At 45.9% G+C, this 24,436-nt stretch overlaps 1 protein-coding gene and 1 long non-coding RNA gene across 8 annotated transcripts in view; one reads left to right on the forward strand and one right to left on the reverse strand.

Moving 5' to 3' along the window:
• The first annotated feature begins 1,526 nt into the window (after positions 1-1,526).
• Positions 1,527-24,436, forward strand: part of LPP (LIM domain containing preferred translocation partner in lipoma) — a 381,390-nt gene continuing 358,480 nt past the window's right edge. For 3 of the 7 annotated variants that reach the window (XM_038183924.1, XM_038183916.1, XM_072042613.1), the window contains exon 1: positions 1,527-1,632. The gene's annotated coding sequence lies outside the window, so the exon portion shown is untranslated. The remainder of the gene's footprint in view (positions 1,633-24,436) is intronic. The other 4 variants (XM_072042607.1, XM_038183923.2, XM_038183915.2 and 1 more) reach the window with 2 other exon arrangements.
• LOC140003223 (uncharacterized) lies at positions 20,434-24,374 on the reverse strand. Its single transcript, XR_011811480.1, has 3 exons — positions 24,228-24,374; positions 22,806-22,866; positions 20,434-20,670 (listed from the first exon to the last, which is right to left on the reverse strand). It is a non-coding gene; the product is annotated as an uncharacterized lncRNA (long non-coding RNA).

Raw genomic sequence — 24,436 nt, forward strand, 5'->3', positions numbered from 1 at the left:
TATGGTAAGGTGTTTGAGGAGTGAAGGGCTTCGTGCTAAGGCTGCAGCACCGAGCAGCCCATGTTCTGAGCTCTGGGAGGACTCGTCACTGTTATTTGACACAACAGCAACTGGGGAAGGCCAGCATCTGCTTCTGGAGCTCAGCCAGGCTCCTCTTCATTCAGAGGGGTCACCAGCCTCCTGGCAGAGCATTTGGGTTCCTGGTTGCAGACCAACAAACCCAACCACCAGCCGACCAGCCGTGTCTGCAGGGCGCGCTGTGTGGCCAAGGTCTCACCAGCCAGCCCTGGAGGAAGCCACCGATGCTGTGAAATTAACTTTTTTTAACCAAGAAACGAAGTTTCCTTTCCTGTAACCCCAGACTTATGAGTCAGCATTTCACACATCAGTTATTTACGACAACAACAACAAAAAACAACGCAAGGAGCAAATTCAGGTTTTGGTAGGAGGGAGCAAAAGCGGAGACGTTGCCCACAATGCTCCTACATTAAATGCGTCCCCTTCCTCTGCTTTCTCAATAGCCCCCAGTTTTCCTGTTTTGGTGTAGCCTTTTGTGTGTAGCAGCTCCAGGCCTACAGATTTATACTGTTTAGCCTAAAGGTCAATGCAAGGGAAACGTGTTTTACAGCTGAGGACACTAGGGCACAGATAGCTGCAGTAACCTGGCTATGTCTTTAATTCCCCATACTATCTCATGATCCTACCCAAAAGCAGCATGTGTGCACTCCCTCCATGGAGCTGCTGGAATTCAAGGAAGGGCACAAATCCCATTTGTGCAATAAGCCTGAAGGCTTTTATTTATGCACTCTTTGGTAACGCGTGTTCAGCTCTAGATTGTAAATGAAAATTGCTTTGAGTCACAAGGAAGCTCCATGCAACCCACAGTCTGGGCGCCTAACGGTGCTGGTGAATGCTGGCTGCAGTCACGGAGGCTAACGTGGCCTTCTGGAAGTGCCGGAGCGATCATGATCCCTAACTGCTTAATGTTTTTTCCAGCCTCCACAGGCCATTTGGCCACCGCGATGATGTTGTGAGGTGGTGACAAAGGATGCAGGAAGTCCTTATGAGAAGGATGCTGTGACGAGGAAGCAAACAAGATGAGCTGTTAATAAAAGGCACAAAGCACTGAAATCCCTCAGAATATGTGGGGAGTTTTCTGGTGAGTAATACCAGCATTTTAGGAGCAGAAAAATGAATCATTCCTACTCCACATTAACTGCTCTCATCCTGCCACAATTTACAAACCAACGCAGTCCCATGCAGCCTCTCACTGAGGGATGGAGTAAATGATATTTTTCCTGCAGGACAGACAAGGTTTCAGCATTTGTCTTAGACCACTGGGTCCTGAGACCTCATGAGAAAGGCTGAGCTAAAGGGAAAAGTCAGCAAAGCCCTGGCAAGAATGAGAAACACCTGTAGGTTATTCCCAGTGAGAATCGTGGCTATCATGAACCCCTCAGCATGCAGCTGGCAGCCATTTGCATGTAAATACACCAGCAGCCAAAAAGTATATGAGGAATTAGGTTGTAAGGACTTTTCCCTTCTTGCTTTTCCCCACCAGGAGCTGTGCTGGGTGCTCTGGGATAGACTGGAGAGCTGCCTGCCCCGTCTTGTTTGGAGTGACACAGCCAGGTAAAGTAAGAAGGGTGGGTGAAAGTCTTTGTTGTGATGAGCTGGCCAGTGGCTCTTGAGCAGGCCACCTCACTGGAGGGCTGTGAGCAATATCTGTAAACACGTTTCACGCAAACATCATTATCTTTGGCAGCTGCACTAAAAAAGCTGCAGCTTAAATGAGTGTCTGGTTCCTCAGTCTTTCCTGTGCTATGATCTCATGCTACAATGTGAGCAAACTTCCTATCTGTGAAGAAGGGAAGCAGAGGAGCCCGTGGGGAGTTGGAGTGGATTTTCTCTCCTTCCCATCAGGTGCTACTTTTACTGCAGAGATGAGGTATATCCAAAAGCCTGGGTCAGGGCTGACGGGGAACTCTGCAGCCCCCCTGGTGAGGCAGCTTGGTCTTTGTGCTGCATCTCCATTGTGCCAGCAGTGCGTGTCATGGCTTATTTGGGGTTCTGCTGCCCAATATGTGACCCTGCTCTCGTATGGCTGGGTCTAGACGAAGAATACGGTGATGGGAGAGAGCAATGTGCTCAAACCCAGGGCTAGCGATGGCATGGTGTTGGGGCTAGCAAGCTGATTTTGCCTTTCTTTATCTCCCAAGATTTGAGGCTGTGTCCAGAGGGATTCCTACAGCAATCTGGTTGTTCAGGGAGGAAGGAGGGTGTTGTGTACTTCCACAGAGCAGGGATCTTGTGAGGATCCATGGCTCACCCAACAGGGCAGAGCAAATTTATGAGTTTTGTACTGTCCTGGATCCAACCCTAGTCACATACAGCAAAACCAGCAGGAGCACAAGTAGATACCTTTGGGACCCAAGTGCTTATTTTGATAGTGTGAGTGTTTGGATTTGTGCTTGTTGTTTTTTCTTTTTTTAAAGGTGTAGTGGATTAATTCTGGTTTGTGCAGTTGTACCGTAGTTTGTTTTTGTGTTGTAAGGGGCTTGGCAATGGTGTCAGGAGACGTGCTCCCTAAGTACTCTTATTATTTATCCTCATTGTACAAGCTGCACCAAATAAGTACCAGGCATTTCCAGAAATTGCTATTGATTGGGCAACTGCGTTTACAAAGCTAATCAATAAGTTTAACCCCCACCATATATTTATTTGTGATACAACTGCTCTCTTTGTGTGCCTCATGTGCTTTCCAGAGCTTGTAATTTGTCCAGTGTAAATAGCTGATTTCATCCTTTTTCCTGGGGAAAAAATAGCCCTGCTATTATAACACTGTGCCTCTTCTGGTGAGGGAGGTGGATGTGTCTTCCTGTCTTTAGGGTGGGTAATTTCACCCTTCACAGGAAGAAGATGAAGGGATGGGAAAGAGCCTTGTTGTTTCCTGAACAGCAGAGTTACTGCAGTCTCCTGTGGATTTTTGTCCTTTGGCCTTTTCATCCTACTTCTGTTTCTGCCATAACAACCCCAGCTCTTTCCACACAGCTCTTCCTGTGAATTTACAACACAGAAGATAACGTAATGCTGTAGAGGGACAGAACCGTGCAAGTACTTGTTGGCCGGGCAGGACACACAAGCTATTTCCAAAGGGTTGTGTAGCACAGGCCCTTCTGCAATGGGGACCTCATCTGGGTCTTCATCTCTACTTCCAGGGTTCTTCCAAACACTGGATGCTTCTTGTTGCCGAAATTTCTACCAGTCCTTTAGATATGACCAAATCAGGTCAACAGTTATGAAATTCAATGTGAAGGTTGGGTGGCTGAAGGGTCATCAGAGTGTCAGTCCAAAAAGTCATCTGTGTGGATGGCTGAATTGCCAAAAATATTTTACTTAAGTCCAGATGTCTGGAAATCAGAAGATCTTGGATAGCTTCCTCTTCTGGTCTCAAATGATTTTGCTCATTCATGCTTCACTGGCAGTTCTAGATCCTCTAGGGTGAGGATGAGAGCACACAAAGCTCTTCTGAAGGATTTCCCCACAAACTGGAAGCACCAGAGTTTTGCAAGAGCTTCTTCTGTAGTGTGGAACTATGACTAAAGAGACCTTGGTGGTTCTTGCTCCATTACAGCTGACAATGCCCTGTGTGAACTTAGATATGTGAATGCCCCCACCTCTGTTCCCCAACGAGAAACAGACCCACATTTGACCTCTGAAACCCAATGCTCCAATGTTTCTCCAGAATTTTCCCCTCTGATCTGTGCAGTCACCACAAATTGGCCCCATTTTGGACTTTCCTCCTGCGGAGAGTGGCTATTAGATTCAACAGGCTCATGTGCTAACAAGGTTTTTCCAGGATTTTGAGATTTTCTTAGGAACATCTGCTCTGATCATAAGGCCAAAAATGAGGTAGTGCAGAAAGTGGTGCGTAAGAATGTTAATTATTTCCCAAACAGTAATACTGGTAGTTTCTATTGTATTCCTTCAAAAAAAAAAAAAAACACAACAGCACTTGTTGACCTTCAAACACTGTAAACAAGGAAGCTGAAGTCTCAAACAACCCTGTTTCTAAAAGCTTCTTGTAAAAAAATCAATGATCAGGCAATAGTGTGCCCTGTGTACAAGATTCTGGGAGTTATCAGAAGTTAGATACGGCTTGGCCAGTTGGATGGGTGTACAGCTGGCACACAGCCTGGCACATGCCATAGCAAATACTGCTCCTTGCCCCACTTGTAGTTACAGGACATGAGAGGGAGCTGATGTTGGAAAGGGGGAGAGTTTAGAGGATGTCATCAGTCCTGGAAGCATGGGCTGGGAAAGGGGCAGGTCATGGGGGCTGTAGAGGGGATCTTGGGGCACTGTATGAAGGGAAATTTGTGGGACACCAGGGTAGATGTGCTGGTGAAGTGGAGGCACACAGGATGCAAATTCTTGAATCATGGGAAGAGGAATGGTGGTACCTGGAATGGCTGGGGTATTGATGATAAAATGTGAGATTAAATACTTGGTTTCTCATTCCAGAAGAACTCCTGATGCTCACTTTCATCACACTTTTAAAAGACAGTGTCTTTCTTTGGCAGTAGGTACAGTATAATGGTGCATCCTGAAAGTCAAACTGACCTGTGCATAACTAGTGCTTATGCTTAATATACCAGAAGGCTTACAGGCAGTGGAACTAAACTCCCAATGTATAAGCCTTTGTCTTCTGACTTTACCTCAGATTATTTTAATTCAAGACCCTAGAAACAATTGCAATTAGCTCCTATTCCTTCCTTTTGCTCCTCTTTATACTCAGTTGCTTGTCCACACCCTCAGTTTCTTGGATCATTGACTCAGATGTTTAAATGGAAAAATACTCAGCTCAAGTTTATTGCAATGAGCAGAAGCGAGGGTCTCTGTAAATATCTTGGTTCTTTGTATGCAGCTGGGTTCCCCTTTGTTTACTTGACTTCCCCAGTTATTTTCAAGCTGCTAAGGTCATTGCTAGTTAATAGTTGGCTAGAAATCAATAGACAGAGATGGTTAAAGATAAGTTTTAATAATGAGAGCAATCAAATTCTAGCAACTTTTATCTCTCTGCTGCTGCCAGTGGTGGCTGGTTTTTGTGCAATGACTCCATTCATTTTCCAGCTGCACAAACTTCAGGCAGTTTTTTTATCTTTGTAAAATACAGCTACCATAGCCCACCCTGGTGCCTTGTGGTTAATGCCCTCTTGCTAGAGAACTGAGCTCAAGTGTGCTAAATGACTTCCATCAGTTTCGTCAGGGTTTTCGTCCAATGTTCACTGTCATTCAGAGAAAACAGCTCCAAGATATCTCTGGAGTTCGCCAGAGATTGAGCACTGTCATCTCTTGACTCATCTTTGAACAGATGGAGAGCTTTTCCAGCTCTTGGTGAGCATTTCTACTAAGTTCAGCTGTCCAATGGCTTCAGCTCCTTCAGTTGAGCATTATGTTGCCGCTGGATTTTAACAGTTAAGCTCCATCTTGGAAGGGAAAACATAAGGCTAGAACTTAATGCCTTTAAGGTCTGGGTTTGCTTGGTTCAGAGTGTGCAGAGCAGTGCAAAATCCAGTTGCTATCCCTCACCTGCTGGACCTCGTTACATGGAGAAGCAGATCTCTTGCAAATACCTCTCATGTTGAGTGATCATTAAAACAAGTGTGTTGAAAGCATTCTAGAGACAGTGGCTGCTGCTGGGCTTTGGATCAGGTGCTGCATGATGCTGCTTGTGCTGGAGGTTCCTTGGCTCCCTGTGGTTTGCCAGGCAGTCCCGTGCCTGGCACCAGGTTCTCTTCCTGTGGGCTTTGCAGCATGTTTTTGGGTTGTGATGCAATGGCACGCTGTCCTGCTGCAGCGGACTCACCCAGATAGGTATGGCTGGCATGTGTGTGCTCAAGCAAGTAAAAACCTAACTATCTACTGAAAGCCCTCTCAGATGTTTTCACAAATGTGATGGGCCATGGGGATGGTCTGGACTTGGAGTGCATACCAGGAATTTGAGGGACTCTTGCTCAGTTCTGTTCTGTCCCAGACTTCATCTTCTGCCTCAGGCAAGTTACGTCAGTGCCGTGACTCAGTTCCCTAGCAGTACAATGGAAATAGCAATGCTGTTCTAACTTGTGGGATTAGTTTGGTGATAAACACCTCTAAGTCTTCAAGGTGCTGTGCTTCTGTGATCAGGACAGCCACTTCAGCACCTAATGTATAAAAAAAGTGACTTGAGCTCTTGTACCTGCTGAATGCTTTGGGGAACATTTTTACTAACTGCCCCTTCAAAGCTTGTACTCATGCTCCACACCTGTAGGGCATTCCCTTCTTCCACCCACCCCTTGTTGCTGTCTGAGAGTTGATGTTCTGGGGGAAAGAGGTGACCCGTTGGCCAATGGCACCGCATTTCAATCCACTACAGACAATTTGATTTGGCTACTTTATTGTGCCAATGGGGCACTAGTTTGATTGGGGTTGTTCACTGCAAATCCTGCTGGAGATGCATGTTCTGAAAGATCCTAACAGTAAACTTATGAGGTCTGAAGTGAAGTGACACAAGGAAATGCAGTAAAACACCTCATGGGTTTTGTTGAAGAACATCCAGACAGCATATGGAGCCAATTTTTCCTAGGAAACAAATGAGGACACTTCCCAGGTAGGGTATTTTGCATGTGTATGTATATGCAACATGCAGTTCCCAAATCAATAGGTGGAAGATGGGTTGGTGTTTTGTTAGTAGTGTACACTAACAGGCCCTCTCACTGGTTCAAGGCGGTCATGCTTTTATAGGTAACCTGGGATGGAGTTTCTCTTCTGTGACATTATCTAGCACATCAGCTCATCACCCTGTCTAGGAATGGACACCTTGCTGGTTCTTCACTTTTAAATAACTTCCAATCCATTTAGAAGATAAATTCTCTGCATTAATGCTCTTGATAATGTGTTAGAGCAAACATCTTGTCCCAGTTCTGTCGGTCCCTCTCCTGTGTGGATTTTGGCCATAGAGCAGCGAAATCAAAGTTGAGGATCTGTTCCTATTTCCAGTGGGCAAATCACAAGATATCTCTCAATCAACCTGGTAAATATAATTGAATTCCTCCTGATCCATCTTCTGGGGTTAGAGGCTGTTTGCTTGTCTGTTAGGATCAGCAGGTGGGAGCGTGGCTTCCTGGAGCCTGTGATAACAAAGTCTGTAAGCCCTGCTTTGTGCTCCCTGCCTCAGTGCTGTGTGAATGGCAAGTGGCCTGCTGCACCTGGCACGGAGCCACGCCTGAAACCCAAACCTTTGCTGGGCTGATAAGCCAAGCCATGTAATGAGAAAGGAACACTCTGCCTTGCTTCTTAATGCTCAAGGGCGTGCACAATGTCAGTTTGTCCAAGGCAGGAAGGATTTGTTTGGAAAGGGAAAAAAAACAACAAACTTTTTTAATACCAAGCAAACAAAGTGAGGTTTTGGATGTTTGGGGATAAGACTTAGAATCTGTAAGCACTTGGCTCTCATTTGTTTCAAATAAGGCCAAGGTCACAAATGACCTGAAGTCATGGTTGTACTACTTGTTTTGCCTGAAGAACTGGCTTGGATTTGTGAATGAGCAGTGAACTTGCCTGAAATATCTGATTCTGTAAGGCCCAACCTATTTGCTGCTTTGTGTCAAGTATGGATTGGGGTTTTGGTCAAGGGAAGGATTGGGATGTTGACAAAACATTTTCCAATGGCTTGCAGACAATTTTTCTTTCCTTTCAAAAGGATGTTTTCTATGTGCAGAGCTCTTGGGGGAGGGGAGGAGTTAAACCATTGCAACCCCAAAATCTGCTCCTTAAATCAAAGGCTTTGGACAGACTCTAAAGGAAATTTCCCAATTATTCTTGTTTTATTAAAATTGTTTTGTGCTTGGTCATCGGGGGGGTGGTGGTGGAATCTTGTCCTAGCTTAAATCAGAATATCAGGTAGGAGATTGCATAAAGTTCTGGGCTCATTACTTTGGGTGCAGCACAGGCAAGTAGCAAAAACAACCTTCCCTTCCCTGACAAACGCCTGAACAGGAATGAGACAGGATGCAACAAGTGGACAAAATGAATGAGTGTCGGGAGGAGAACAAAATGAGGAGGAAGCTGTGCCTTGCCATGGGCCAGCCTGGTGCCAGATGGGTGTGAGGCGTAAGGCTTGTGGCACGGGAGAGTTTTAAGGAGCTATGTGAAAGATGCCACTCTGCCTGTTGGTGTGGAGTTTGAAGCCAGCATGGTATTAAAAAAACCTGTTTTTGGAACTAGCAACTGGTAGTTTCATCAACAGGACCTGAATGTGGATGGTGTCATGGGAGCTTTTCTTCACTGCCTCAGTCCTGTAAGTCAGGCTCAAAGGTTGTTGATGCTGTCTGGGCCCAGTGCCCACGCGAGAGCTGGCTGGAGTGGCAGGGGGCTTTCTCTCCTGGGTAGTCAACCTAAAAGCTTTTCATCTTCAGAAAATGTCAGTTAACAGATCGAAGATGCTCAAAAATGCCGAGTGCTCCTGGTTCCTGCTGTCTGCAATCAGAGCTGTGGGTGCTCAGGCCATGACTTGAATAAACATCAGAACAAGATTCCCAGTAGCAGCCAAGTCTTTAAGCACTTCACAACCCAGTGGCTCTCAGACACTCAAAGATTTTCTTGTTGATCTTTTGGTGAAGTGCTGAACTTGAGACAAACTGAAATTCTGCCTGGACTCTGCAACTTTCAGAGCAGCTCCAGGAAGCTACGTGCAAATTGTTGATGTGGTTCAGTTCCATTTGACACCTTTGGAAATATGTGCCCATAGGCAGCTGAGGCAAAGAACTAGGAGGGAGGCAGTGTAGGGCAGCAGAGCCGCTGCCCTACGCTTGGTCAGTGTAGCTTGTGGTTGCTTGAGCAGTTGGCCAAAGATGCCCACCCTGCCTTAACACTAAATCCTTGTCTTGCTATGAGCAGTAGTGGGACCCTGTAACACCCAGAAATCTGCCATAAGTAGGTTTTTCAGGATACTGGGGCAACCTGCATCAGAAAATATTGCTGTGGATGACTGGAGATCAAGTAGTGGTTCAACATTTTGTTCAGGGTATCCACAACAGCTGACTGATAGGCACATAAAACAATGGTGAAGGAGTTATCAATGGCTGTCCTCTCAAAGCTGGGACAAATAACATGGCTCTTGGTGTAGCAGAAGTCTGTGCACCCTTGGTGTGGTTGTTCCCAAACAGATAATTGCTGCTAAAGAAGGTTATTTTCTAACCACAGTCTTGGGCTGCTAATTAGGAGAAAGTTTCTTATCCTCGGATTTTGAAATTGCTCCCCAGCAGGAGCAATGAATGCAAGGAAGTCCTCCCTAAGGATAGGATGTGGCTTGACAAATTTCTGAAAATTTGTCACAATTATGTGTTTTGCAATAAGAATAGATTAAATATAGTGATCTTTCCTATCTCCTGTTCCAGTTGTGATCTTCCAATACTAGCTTCTGTTTTAAAGTGACCTGGCTAAAACTTCGGCTTCTTGGTATTATCTTCAGCCTATTCCCATCCCTAACCAAGCTATTAACTTGCGGAATCAGTTATTAAAGGCACCTGTGACCCCCCACAAACCTCCAGAGCCAACTGACTTCCTACTTCTCCTTTCTGCTCTGATTTGAGGTCAAGATCTGAGTATGCTTCAGCACTCCAGTCCAATTAAGAAATTCAATTTGTGTTTCAAATTTGTTTGGGGGTCTTTAATCCCCTGGTGGTAGATTCCTCCCATCCTTTGGAAGTTGTAGGGAAAAGTGTGTTCAGTGATATTAAATGACTCACCAAACTAGCCTGGTGGCTTATCAGGCTTATGCGAAGCTTACTGTACTCAGTGGAGCGTGGTGGGACACCCAGCACTGTCTGCCAGGTCAGGAGTTGAATTGGTGCTATCTGAGTGATATTATCCAGGATGCCTGGGGACAGAGGAAATTAAAAGTCACTAACACTTGCTGCCCTGAGCCAAAGCTCAATTGCAGAAGCACCTGCAGGGTTGGCCAGAATACCTACTGCTTTTTTTTTTTTTTGGTTGACTCCTCCATGTGTTTTTCTTTCCAAGCCAGTGGATGGCATAAGGCAGCTGACTCTGGATAGGCAAAATAGCCAGGGATGAGGCAGAACAGGATTCTGTTGGTGTGCAGAAGGTCTTGGGGACACAGGTGGGAGGGGGGAAGAAATGCACCTCGTTTCCCATCACTCTTTTGATTGTGGCTCCTTTGTGTTGAGCCTATGAAAAATAGATGTGGACAAGTCTAATAGACTTGCAGCATGACGGGAGACAGGCAAGCTAAGGCTGTTCCAAATTTTTCATAAAAAGCTTTTGCCCAAAAAAAGTCTGTTTCAACTGGGAAAAGTTTCTTTGCTGGAAGAAACATCTGCTATTGAATCTCAATATTTTTAGTTGAAAGTTCTAAAACTAATAGAAATAGTTTTAGATCAAATGATTTTTTTTTCTTTTTGTCTTTAAAAAGAACCTTTTCAGTCTCTTAGAGATTGGGGCTGAAATGTTAAATATCAAGGTAAACTGAAAATTCAGGAAAGAAAATCTTCAGTTTGACTCAAAATAAAACCTTCAGATTATTCTGAACTGCCAGTGAACCGAAAAATCAGTCATTTGCACTAATGATAAGTAACTGGCAGGTTGTTTTGCCTGTCAAATTCTGTGTCTTCTGGAGTGAGCACATTGTTGTCTGCTGACATGATCTACTGAGCTGCTAAAAAATAATAAAAAAAAAAATCAAATATAGCTCCTATCTGTTGGCAGTAGGACTTGCTAACAGGTGCAAGGGACTTTTGTGTGGACCATCAGGATGAGGGACCCCAGTTTCATTTCTCTGCACTCAAACTGCTGTGACCTAATAAATACCCCAGGATTTCCCCTGGGTACTGATGTTTAGAGACCAATAACCACTGTACCTGGTTGGCAGTGGCATCTGCAGGAAGGCACCTGTGCCAAGACAGGGCACAATACCACAGTGTGTTGCAGGGAGGAAGGTGAAGGATAATGCAGGAATTGGGTAGACACTGGGCTTTCCCCAGCCTGCTGAGGGTGGGTGCTGCTCACCACCATGAACAGGGGTGGCAGAAATCAGCGGGACCCCTCACTAGAGTAATGAGGCAGGAAAAGAACAAAACCTGGGTGTCTCCCAGCTCCTCCGCCCTGCTGGGAGGCAGAGGCTCCACTTTGGGAAGTGGGCCACCCTCTCCAACAGGGGATGTTAGGGACCCAAGGGGATGTCTCGATGCCTGTACTTGTTCAGCCTTGGCTGCTTTTTGGATAGCACTGCCAAAACAAGGGGGAGATCAAGCTGCCTAGCAGGAAGGGCTGCTGCTCACTGAGAGGTGGGATGAGTCTGCTAAGGGGCTGTTAGGGAATAAATCCCTGCCTTAAACCCTGTGTTGGACTGGCTGTCCTGAGCTTGTAAGAGCACAGCAGAGCCTCTCATCTCCCAGACAGGGGGCTGTGAGGGCAGAGGGTGATAGCTTGTGGGCAGGGTGATGAGACCCTCTGCTGGGATATCCCTCACTGGGTGCTTGCTGGGCAGGAGGGAGGCCTTCTTTCTGCAGGTTGAGCAGTGGGGTGGGGTAAAAAAAAAGTCTGCAAAGGAGATAAATAACCACAAGGTGCTGAGGAGGGAGAAGGCAGCGTGGGGATGCACTGCAGACCGTGACCTGCAGCTGCCCAGACTGGATGGCCAGGAAAGAAGTGTGCAATTGTAATAACCGTAATTTTATGGCATGTCTGCCAGGTGACCGGTGACTTGCTGAGTGTGAAGTGGTGTCTGAGCTGGAAGGAAGCTCTGCTGAGAAACTGTACGAGGGCCTGGGTTTCATCTGGGGTGCATCTGGTGGTTGTGGTTAAGGCAGAAATCTGGTAGCTAAACTAAATCAGAGTTTGGGGTTGGGGGGGGGTGGAGAGCAAGCCACAGTGTGAGCAGGACCTGTCTCATCTTCCTATTGTTCCTCCTGCCTGCTGTGTTGATCCCAAATAGATTTCTGGCCCTACATGCGGGAGGTGAGGCAGCTCAGCAGGAGCCTGAGGATCAGCTCTTGGCAGCCTCACTCATGCCATGGGAGCAAGCCCGACCCTGAGACTTATGGCATGGGGTGGGAGCTGGGGGAAGTGGGACCAAGCTGTTCTAGTACTGAAGTATTAAAGTAATCCCTATTTTTTCCTAGATGCTTTAAGGTTTGGACTATGGTAATGTAGTGGTTTAGTCCCACTAGGTAGTCCCCTGAACCTTATAGGTTTTACTACTGTAAGAGGAAAGAGGATCAATTTAATGAATGTGGTTAAAAATGGGTCTGGCTCTGAATCCTGCTTGCTGTGATCTCTGGCACAGTGTGTGTATAAAGAGTAAAGTTTATCAGTGCAGCATCCCTCCCCAGAGAGCTGGAAGTCTCAGCTAAATAAGGCTTATTTCTCAGAGCACCAGGCATGAGCTAGGCCTGCAACTTTGGATGTTTGCTGTTCGCACTGTGGGTGCTTATGTCCATGTGTGGCCATACCCCTACTCTTTTCAGTCTCATCCCAAGGCAGCCTGGTTGCTCTTCCTTTCTTTCACTGTGTTCCTGTTCCACTTCATGGTAGAGGGGAATAGTTTGTTCTACTCACCAGGTCATCGCACAACAAGAAATACACATTTATGCTTCTTTATTTGTCACCTAACAGTCTTACCTCCAAATAACCTCAAGGATCTTGCTACCTGTCACCTGCTCCTACCCTTGCCAGGCACAGGGTCATTGCTGCCCTTTCCTGATGGGACTGCTGGGGTTGGACTGGGGGCTGCCTTCCCCAGCACCTCCTGCCAAAGCTGGGGCCCATGCAGCTGCACTTCGCATATGGTGGGGTTAGAGCTGCAGCTGAAGTCACAGCAGAAAGTGTCAGCTGTGCTTTGCCAGTATTTTGGAAATGAAGCTGGAGCAAGTTGGTTTCTCTTATGGAAGAGTTGTTTCCCTACCATATCTCTGTTTAAAATCAGTGTAAGTGTTCAATGTCCACAGGTCTATATTAGGTTGCATAAGTCATTATCCCAAGTTGTGAAGTCAAAAGCTGTCAATAAAACAGGATAAAAATTCAAATAAGTATCCTGGGATAGTTTGGCTACCCAACCATTGTCAACTCTGGGTACTGTGTGCATCTGAGTGCTCAGCCAGCCTTCCACGGGCAGTTTACACCATCTAAAGCAGCTGCTGACCTCGTGGGATTTGGGCAGTGATTTCCAGGAGGGGAAGGAATGAGTGATCTGTAGCAGCCATTTCTCCACTACCATCCAGGGCAGTGTGCAGTCTGTCACAAACTTGTAGCATCCGTTCAGTGTCCAGTCTCTTCACGTAAGTGTTGCCCTGTGGCAGGGATTATAGGATGTAATTCAGCATTACCAGGCAGAAGATAAAGCAGGATTACTGGATATTTTGCAGTTCTCGTAACCCATGCTCTAATCTTGAAAGAAGATGAGTGGGTGAGGAGGTCAGTTTGGGTGGGGTGCTAGATCTCCCCGCAAGCCTCACTGAACTTGAAGAAATTGTCTACGCAGCAACAAGAATGGGTTAAATTCTAGCACAAGGAGGCACAAAATATTCTCTGGACAAAAAAGTCATACTGTTTCATTTTTAGCTTTCCTTTATGGAAGTCACAGGACTTTGTTTACACTGAACAATGCAAAGCCAGACTAAGATCAACGTGTCCTTGATTTTGTTTTGCATGTTAAGTACTGCATATTTACCCCTTGCCACCTAATTTGTGAATTTGCCAGGAATCAAAACATCCATTTAAACTAGCCAGGAAGACAGCAAAATATGAGTATTGCTAGATCATTATCCAAGGCACAGCTATGATGTACTGAGGGTGGCTTTGCAAGGTCTGAAGTATAAAAATGCAGCTAGGGAGAGTAAATGAGTTTTTGTAGTTCCAGAAGTTGATTGTAGGTAGAAACTAAACTGGAACATTTCAGATTACAAATCTGAAATGTGCAATCAAGATGTTTTCTCAGTGGAAGAAGCACAGAGGGTCTGTGGGGACCCAAGGGTGAGTGTTGCGTTGCCCTTTGGAGCAGGCTTGTAGATATAACTGATGTAACTTAAATGTTTGGTGCAACTTTTTGTCTTAATGATATAGGAGGAAATCTAGTTTACTCTTCTTTCTTAAACCTTAACTTTGAGGAAAAACAGTGTTTAAGAAAAAAGCCTCATCATAGATCTCACTGTCATAATTTCATCCCGTTGCTTTTACCAAGTACCAGACAATGCAGCTATTGGTATATTAGAACACCAATTTGGAAAAAAATTGATTTTCCCCGGCAAGCTGTGTGAGTGAGTTTTTCTCATGACCTTTTTGATGCCTCAGTTTTCTGATTTCTATAATTTTTTCTTCCAAACTCTTTGGAAGTTGGACACTGTTTTAATACACAATGAAAAAAACATGTATTTTTTTACATCATTCTACCTAATTTGTATAGGCACTTTCTACCTGGTTTGGCCATCTATCTCCTGAAAGGAGGAGAAATCCTCTTACAGCTAAAGTTACAAAATGAGCTCACTACTTTATTAGACATCAGAAAATCCAGCCTGGCAGGAGCAGGAGGAAAACAGCCTTCCTATGCATCATTGTCAGGGAGCTATAGCATTCACTGGAGTGTGGTGGCAATGAATTAACTCCAGGCCTATTGGGTTTATTGCTGTAGGTAGGCTCTCAGAAAAAGGAGAGTACAAAAAGACTTTCAGGGTTGTTAAGAAAGTGGCAAGTGTTGTCTACCCAAATCTTGTATTGTCTACTTGATGCATAATGGAAGTTAATGAGGTCAACGGGAAATATTAATTGTCCTACACTGTTTGTTGTCTACCCTTGCTGTGGTTCTGAAAAATTCATGCTTAGCAGCAGCTGAGAAGTCAGCAAAAAGCATTTTAACGTAGGCAGTGGGCAATATTTGTCCCAGTGATGCCATAATGCAGGTGGTGAGAAATCACTCAATTATATGCATGAGGGGGACTCCGTGTAAGAGCAACATTTGGAGCTTTATGGGCAGCATAAAAGGAGAGAGAATGAGGTTTTTATATCACTGCACTCAGTTGTAGAAGCGTGAGGTTGTTTCCCGCCCCTATGCATATGCTTGGGCTGTGTAAGGAAAATGAATGTCTGCTTGGAAACCTGGCCTGGCACCTGGGGAGAACCTGTTTCAGAGACACCCCCTCACTCACCCTCCACATCCCCCGTTACATAGGTGATTTCACGTGTCCAAGACTGGGCAATGTCAAAAGTTACACTCAAAATAAAAATCTTAACTTTAATAATGGACCCTTACAGCAAAGAATTTTCAAAAAAATATTTAATTGCAGATTTTCTTCACCAGTTACTAGAGGAAGTGAAATAAGATGTCCCATTAGGCACAGATCCCACCATTTTATCACCCCACTTCTGGGTTTCCTGTGGGGTCCCTGCCCCTGGAGCCAGGTGTGCAATCGTAAATCTTGCTGGGAAGTGTTTCTTCCCTAATGCTCATGGTGGCTGAGAAAAAGCACACAGGTAAGATTACAGCACCTGTCAGAGCAAGGTATTTGTGTTTTCCATTTATTTCAAATTTCAGAGGGCTTTAACCCATGATTTTTCTGTGGCTGGGGCTAACAGTGCTGTATCTGTGTCATTGCACTGGCTGTGCCCATCTTTTCCTCCAGACATACCAGCACCTGGGCTGTCCTCTTCCTACTGCTCATGAGAACTAAAACATTTTTTCTACTGGTACAGTTCTTCCTTTTCATTTATGTCGAGAAGATCCATCCACTAGCCCAGTGTGTTTTTCTAACACAAATGTCTATTTTATTTTTGTATTAAACAAAATACAAAACTGCTACAAATATCTTAATTTTTTTTTTCTTGCTGTGAAGCTTGACATCTGGGCCTGTAACAGCTCATCAGTGGATTTGTGAGATGAAGCAAATGACATTTCTATATAGAGCACTGGCTGCTGTAGAAATCAGATGGTGAAATGGGACTGTAAAGAATTTGGTATTGAGTGATGATCTTCATCCAAGGATCTCGGAGTACAGCAAGCCTGTTTTGCTGACATAGAGGAGGGGTGACTTGCTCCAGCCTGGTCAGCAAAACTGGTTTCATAGCAGGGAACGCATCTCTGGAGGCCTGTACCTAGAGCAGAAGCACTCTGGTGTGGGCACTGCCTCTCCGTGTTTTATAGCACTCATTGTCATAATGAGGCTTGGATCCCAGTGTGGATGGAAGTGCATTTACTGTAACTAGCTGTGTTTGGAGCTCCAGTCCCATCCTTACCACACGTGCAGTGTGCTCGGGTGTTTTCTTGCCCCATTGCTTTGGTGGATGACCTGCTGACTCGTGCCTCCCCTCTGTGGATGCAGCTTGAGCTGTTTTCTGTACAAACATTGCTTCTGTGTGCTGGAGCACAGCGTGGGGCCGGGGCAGCGCTCCTGCTCTGTCCTGCCCTCAGCACTGCTCCAGGAAAAAAGCCTCTGGAGCAGGCCAAGCAGCAGCCTTGGGACAGTAACTACAGTCAACCCCAAAACCCAACAACCCCAGGTAGTTTGAAGATGAACCTGGAGAAACTGTTGGATGCTTTCAGCAGCTTTTCCTTCGTGCTTCTGGGGGAGGTCGGAGGGGTCCTGGGTCTGGGCTGCTGCTGGCAGTGCTCTCCTCATCTCACTGGTGCTGAATGCCTTGGGGAGATGCTGCTCCAGCTGGGCCAGGGGCAGCAGGACACTGGGAACCCTCTTGTGCCCCAAAGGGGAGCTTTATCTCTGCCTGTGCCTTTGTACAGGGATGGAAGGAGGCTGTGGTGTGGTGCTCAAACCTCATGCACGGGTTATCGATGTGCTTTGGTGGAGGCTGGCTGTCCACCCCAGCTGGAAGCCCAGCCCTGTGCTCTAGCTAGCACATCTATTAGAGACATTCAGCCCAGCTGCAGCATCTCAAGCCACATCTGATCAAATTTCTCCAGTCAGCAGCAAGAACTTGCTGATCCCCAGGAATCCCATGTGCTGCAGCAAGGCAGGAGAGGTGGCAGTGTCACTGCTGGCTGGTGCTGAGCCCCAGCCCCTGGCAGGGTGTGAGGGGCTGAGCTGTTGGCATGAGGAAAGGCCTGGCTACCCATGGCCATACCCATGGAGCTCTGTGGTGCTCTGTGCTAGAGGAGGAGGGTTTCTTGTATGCCTTTTGCTGCCTTTCCTTTTGGGGACACGCACTGGCTTTCTGCACTTCCAGCTGAACCTTTTGTTGAAAAGAACTGAAAAGCTATGAATTGTAGCGTTCACCCAGGTCTCAGTTTGCCTATTACACAGGAAAAAGTTCTCAACATCCAACTGTTATTATTTCTAATGAAACCTTTCAACTTTAATTGCAGTGGCCTTACATATGTGTAAATATATGCATGTGGGCTGCATTTGAAAATTAAAAATATAGCTGCTTAGTTCTCCTTTCTGGAGGTTATCTCCCTGTGATTCCTTCAGGACTGGAAACCTGGAACACTTCAAAATCTCCCATGGAAACAAATATCTGTCTTACTGCACAGCTTGCAGCCCACCAGCCTGTTAAAGGGCTGGATGGGGCCGAAGCACTTTTCTGACTTTAAAAATGACTTTGTTAGCTGTTAGGGAAGAGGAGCTATGTGGGTATTAATGAAAGCTGTCTCAGTAGCTGTGAAGGGATTTTCTGACTGTTGGAGCCTGCTCGATTTTGTTGAACTGAATGTGCTTATCTATTTCTTGTGGGGACTGCCTTGTTGCAAGCATGGGATCTTGGAAGCAGTGAAACAACTGTTCCTGGTCTTATTTTGTGATTCCAGGTGACTATCGCTTGGTCTACTATAAGATAACTTGTGGTTAAAGCATGCCCAGGGTTTTGTGCTCCAGGCCCTTTGCAGATCTAAAAGAAAATCCTTGATGAACTGACGAACCTGGGATAAATTGGCTTTGCTTTCTGGGAATATCCACAGGGAAGAGTGCAATGAAGTGGCTCTGAAATAACTAAAGCCTGGAGAAGCAAAGGAAAAGGCACATCAGCCTGAGTCTGTCCGGTGTGATGCAGAGCGATCTGTCAGTGGAAATCCATCTTCATGGAGCTGCCTGTTGAGAGCTGCTGTGCAGTGCCCCCTGCAATCCAGCATCCAGGTGCTTGTGCCTGACAGTGCCTCATCACTTGCCAAAAAGCAAGGGAGATGAGGGAATAAAAGTGCCAGAAATGGTTCTATCAATTGGCAACTCTACATCAAGTTTTTGTTGACTAGTGGAGAGGGGGGCTGGTGGCTTGCAGCTTTGCCTGATGGAGGGATTTCTACACATACCAAAAAATTCTAGCAAAGCAATTACCTTTATCTTTGTTGTACAATAGCACCAAGCAGAGAGTGTTAGTCACTTCTGGAAGAGGGAAAGGAATTTTACAACATAAAATCACATCTTGTTTCTCTTTCTTTTTCCAAGATTTTGTCCATCTGTTCCCTTTTTCAAAAACAAACAAACTATTAATACAGTGCTTTGATAGAGCCTTCTGTTCAAGGCTTTTAAAGTGCTGTACAGATATTCATGATTTTATTTGCCAAGAAGGAGTCCTTAAGAGATAAATATTAAGTTCCTTGCTTCCCGCAGGGCAGATGCCAGAGAGGCTGTGTTTGTGTCTGTGTGTAGGGCTGATACTGCAACTGGGGCCCTGGTGTTGGACCCTGGAGGACTTGCTTGATTCCCACATCTGTCTCAGGATTCTGATATGATTGTATACAAATTACTTGTTTTCATTGTTTTTGTTTTTTTTTTTTTTTCCACTGTAAAACATGTGCATTTTTCTCTTATTCTCTGCCTTGCCCATCTTCGTGCTGACCTGACCCCAGCTCTGGTTTGTGTGATGCAGCCCTTGGCTGGGCACCCACGTTGAGTGGCTATTTCTGCACTGCGGCATGACCAGAGCTTTTAGCAGCGATGTGCTTGGTGCCAGACCCGTGGGGTTGGGTACCGATATCGCTGTGGTCTTGGCATCAGGATTCAGTTCCAGCTTGAGTGGATTCCTAGGCGAGTTTTCTGCCTGCACCAAGCTCTTTGCTGCTGCAGTACTGCTGGTCAGGAAGGCAGCTCATAGGGACCTACCAGAGCTACTGTCACCTATCCATCTGCATCCCCGGTGAATCCACATAACTTTAAATCCCCTTGGTTGTGATGTGGTGCAAGGATGTGGAGCAGTGCGTTGGCAGAGCTTGGGGAGCTATGCTCCCTGATCCTGAATCTTACCTTCCTGGGGCACTAGTGGCAGCTATAAAGCACTGGAGGAAACCTGTCATGATGGCTACAGATGAGCAATCCCCCCTGGAAAGGATTTCCTGAAAATCTACTTGTTGTCTGAAACATCTCTGCCAGCCTGGGACAGCAGCCCAGTCATGATGTTCTTAGCCACTTTTCCTTTTGTTCTTTCTGTTTGTAGAAAAGACAAAAGGATAAATTGGATAAAATGCCCCAGATGGAAAGCTTTTGTTATCAGGGAAGAAGCAAAGTCATCCAAGAAAGGAAGGAACCAAACATATCCAGCACTGAAACGTGTTCAGGAATATCACAGTTGCTACTTACCAGAAATCAGACTTCAGGCCCACAAAAGGAATCTTAAAAGCCTTAAGGGAACAGACAATGCAGAGTTCTGTTCTTGTAGTGGAAAATACTTTCCCTTCTCACTGTTCTGAAACTGAGCTTGTGATGGCTTTCAAATCATACTCTGAAAGCTTGAGTTGGCTTGTGAGCCGTTTAGGATAAACTCAGAGTCATAAAGCTGAACTGATCAGAGTAAAAACAATTCAGTAATGCCTGCCAGCCTCTGGGTCCATCTGCATTGCAATATCTTGCAGCTGGGCATAGATGGCAGCTATCAGGATAAGATGAGTAAGGTGGGTGGTGCTGAGGAGTGTGGTGAGATGGTAGGAGTGTGGAAAGTGAAGCAGACAGGGTTTGGGGCACAGAAGAAATGGGTGGGTGGGTATTGTATGCAGACACAGGAAGAGACTGAGTTAGTCATGGAGAAAAGCCAGATCACCTACATGAGGGCTGATATTGTCTATGCACACTCAGGAACAGTACAACTAGGGGCAGAAATACTCAAGTGTCTAAACCAGAAGTCTCCTGGATGAGAAGACATTTGTGCTAGGGCTGATCACTTCTCTGCTACAGCCAAGGCTTCCCCATGCCAGCAGAAAGCTCAGCCTGCAGGGCTGGGGTGTCCAGAGGTGCGCTGAAGGGTTAGAAGGGAAAGAGGAGGACTTGGTGCTCAGCTGTGTTTCTACTTCTCTCTTCTGCCACAGAGCTGTGAAAGTTTTTGAGCCTTTGGGTAGAGAAAGTCTCTCTGCTAAAAGGTCTCAGTGCTGCTGGGCAGCAGGTGACCTGGCAGAAGAAGGACAGGTGGGGAGCAGTGAGTATGGCACAGCCTGTACTGGGGAAATTAGACTGGATTTTATTGTGCAATTTCTTGTTGGGGCTTGGCGTGACCTCCATTATACCCATGAGATCACCTCCAGCAAGTATCAATAGCCTCTTCCCCTGTGCCTTAATGTATTTTTAATTCTAAGTAACTGCCAGAAAATAATATTGTTTCTGGAAGCTTTCACTGCAGCATTTAGTTATACGTTTATCCCATTGTCTGTGAATTCAGGATCCTTAGTTACCCTTAGCCCAACACCTGCAGAAGGAAAAAGGAGGTTAGGAATATATAGCCACAATAGTTTTAAAATAACATTGAAAGTCATTGTTATCTGGCCTGCCTGAGTACAAAGTCTGATACAAATTGTGAAAGAGAACTCCTAGCACCTGGGTTGGGATACTTTGAATTATACCAACTTAATGATGAGGTAGTCAATTAAAAAACTATTAAGTGTACAAACTTCTACGTAGCTTGAGTTCCAGCTACATGTTTCCTGTTTACCAAACATCACACCCTTACACAGCACGTAGATATTTAGTAACACATGCTCTCCATCAAATTAAAGTTCTTGTAGTTAGCTTTGTTAAAACTTAAGTTAGCTGCTAGCTTAGGACGTAACATTGCCCATCTTCAGTCAAAATTGGGTAGAATTTATGAGGCTGTGTAAGGGTGTAAAATGGTCCAAGCAGTAAATATAGCTCGGTGAGAAGAGCAAGAGTGAAATGAATAATAAGGACCATGCCATAAATATAACTAATCATACATCTTTTGCCTATACTTCAGTGGACCATATGATGATAACACTTAATGCTCAGAGGATCTCAGATTATTCTGTAATGAATTCTTGCTCATATTACACTGGTAGTGAAAAATGGTATCTGGGAGATCTGGTGACCATCCGAGGTTTGAACAAGCCATCACGTGATAGAGGAATACAAATCTAATTTCCTATATATTTAGTGCAGTGTCCCACTCACTGGGCCAGGCAGTGCCATGTATGGGATTCCATGCACCTGTAAGCACAGCTTCAAAGCAGTGCTGCAACAGACCAGATGTGTGCCAGAATGGCCTAGCTGTGTGGTGTGTGAAAGGAATAAGGAAGAGGAAAGAGGTCTCTTTGAATGGTTCCCCTGGGATGGGGATATTCGAGGAGGTAAACTTGTTGATTATTTCGGAGCTTAAATCCCCTGAACTTTGTGTTCTGATTTTTTCCTCTCTGCTGGAACAAGAGGAGCATGATGCAGCAGTGGAACCATGTCTGGGATCCACTTCTGCTCAGGTTTCATGTGTCCTCCTTCGATCTTCGTCTCTTCTCTCTGGGAGAGGACCACTTCCCAACCCCTCCATACACCTGCTTGGAACTAGCACATCTCAGCAGTAAGTAGATGTGGTAGGAATAATAATAATAAAAAAAAAAAGTTCCTGCACCAAGCCCTGAAATAGTTGGCAGGAATAGGTTGATAGTCTGATTCAGTGACGACAGCACTCCACCCTCCTTCTGTAAATGCCTCATATCTCCTGCTGCCAGTCATGATAGAAATACAGACGTAGCTTTTCTCAGGAGGATCTGAATGTTCTAGCTGCTATTTGGTAAGGGGGATATTTCTCCAATTAATTATTAAGTGGAGCTCTGGCTGGAGGAAGGGGCTGCAGAGGTGTCAGAGTGAAATGGGGTGAGTGTTTTAACCTCTGAAGCTCTCCTGCAATCTGCAGCAAGTTTGCCTTGTGGGTCCTGGCCAGTTCTTGTCCTACAGCACATCGTCACGGCTGGCCAGCAGAGAATGGCCTCACGGGGACCCTGCCAATTTCCATAACTCGTAGGACCATCTTCTCTCTCCTTGGCAGCAGAAATATGCTGCAAGGAAACAGCTACCTACTGCTCATGGCTTCATCCTGACCTTACTCTGCTGAACTGAGATGGTGGTCCTGAATGTGGAGCTGTAGGAAAGCACAAAGGAAAGCCGATCTGGAAGAGCAGTCACAGGGATGGGACTGATCAGCTGAGAAGGAGCAAGGGGGAAGGTAGTGTGGTTTATTGGATACAGTGTTGTGTTGGAAGTCTGGAGACCTGGCTTTCATCATCCTAGATTACATGGGCAAACATCACCTCACTGCAGTGATCACTTCACCACATGTGCTGACCCTTGGTCCTTAGTGACACTAAAAAGAGCTGCAGGGCTACTGGCAAATTGCTGCATCAATGCATGTTTTTTTTTTTTCCTGGCAATAAAATAATACTCCTGTATGCTAGTGTCCTTCAACAGGAGCCCATTTGGGGAGCTGACGTAGGAAGGTTTAACTGTGCTGACTTTCTCAGGTTGATCTGAGGCAGACCCTCAACTGTTATGAATCAGCACAGTTGATAGTATGAGGAAAAAAAATTACTATTGTACCTCATGTACAGGAGGATCTTGCTTTGATGCTATGGTCTTCTTTCCAGATGGCTTGATTATCCTTAAAAAAAAAAAAACTGTTAAATGAGTCTACTCCATTAGTAATAAGATGCCTTCTGAATTTTGAGCTGAGATAACACTGCAGATCACTACAGCACTCACCTGGTCCTGTTCAGCCCTGGGGACCCTCCTTTAGTACAGGCACTAAAGCCAAAGTTATAATTAAGCTCTGATTCAGCGTACAAGCTGTCTAATATTAAGCGAGGCTGTGCTTTCCTACCCTGTAAATACTGCAGTCAGTGGGCATCCTGAAGCTTGGCCTCTGATTAGCCCACGTTTTAGCACCTCCAAAACAAGAGCACATTGCACTGCTTTGGTTTTGGTGCTCTTCTCAGCCATACTACGGTGAAGATGGTGATATTTTGCCCTAGCGTGGGGCCAAACTCAACAAACAAAGGTCTTAACTAAGGAACAAGGAAACCGGGAATGACCTGCGGAGAGTTTATTCTGCTCCAGAGGAGAGCTTTTCCCAAGGCCCTCTCCAGTTTGTTTTCCTGTTGCCACTGCCAAGTCGTGCCTTTGCAGGTGCCCTGCCAGCCGCCGTGCAGGCGCAGCGCCTCTCCGTGCTGTGGTCATCCACATCACAGCTGAAGCACGTAGCTCAGGGGCTGTGCTCATGTTTTGGGGGAGCATGGGACAAAAGGATGGCTCCATCCCTGGAGAATTTAAGTGTATAAGCCAATGTCAGCTTCTACTCCTCTTCTTCCCTGTTCTTCCTGGGAAATGCATGGGTTTGGGCCCCAGACTCTTTCTGCAGCCTGGACTCCAGCGCTTTGTTCCCAAGCACAGCCGTCCCACTGGCCTGCCCTGTCCACTCAAAGCACATCTCTGGGCATGAGTCAAGCCCTGTCATCAAAGCATGTTCATCCAGCTTCTCATCCTCAGCCAGTTGTCTGCAGGCAGCTTACATCCAGGGTCTTGGGGGACAGCCTCCTGGCAGCACACCGTGGTGTGTGAGAAAGGAACAGGAGGCTTGCTCCTCAATCACTCTGTGCCTCACTGCTTCTCCTGTCTAACCTGTGACTGATTTATTTTTCTTTTGGTCTCTCTATCTGCTCCTTCCTGTGTCTTTGCCATGCAAATCCTCAGGACTGCTTCTGACTGCACACCCTGACTTTGGGGCTGCAGTCCCTCCAACATGGAAAACTGTCCTGGGACCTTGGTAATTCTACATCCTTTTTCTGGCTGTACCACAGATTTGGGGCATCAGCATTTTGCCTATGTGTCCACTGGTTCCTCCAACCCATGCAGCATGGCTGGTGACAGCTCCTGCTCCCAGCAGCACTGCCAAGGTGCTGTTTGCAGGGGGTTTGGAGGATGAAAATTGGCTTGGGGTGGGAAAATGTCTAGGCTGACTCTTACCATTAAGCTGTCAGCAGGATGTGCTGAGGTGTTTAAATATTGATGCAAACATAGAAGAAATAGTTGCCTTCTTCCGGAATGGGTGAAGGATTTACAGCGTAAAACATCCCAGAGCTCTTTGCCAACACTGCTTAGGTCACAGCTGTTCCTCTGTGATACCAGCACATGGTAACCGTGGTGGTGAAAACCACTCATCTTGTGCCTGCTTC

The sequence above is a fragment of the Anas platyrhynchos genome, chromosome 9 (assembly GCF_047663525.1).
Source record: "Anas platyrhynchos isolate ZD024472 breed Pekin duck chromosome 9, IASCAAS_PekinDuck_T2T, whole genome shotgun sequence".
Classification (NCBI taxonomy): Eukaryota; Metazoa; Chordata; class Aves; order Anseriformes; family Anatidae; genus Anas; species Anas platyrhynchos.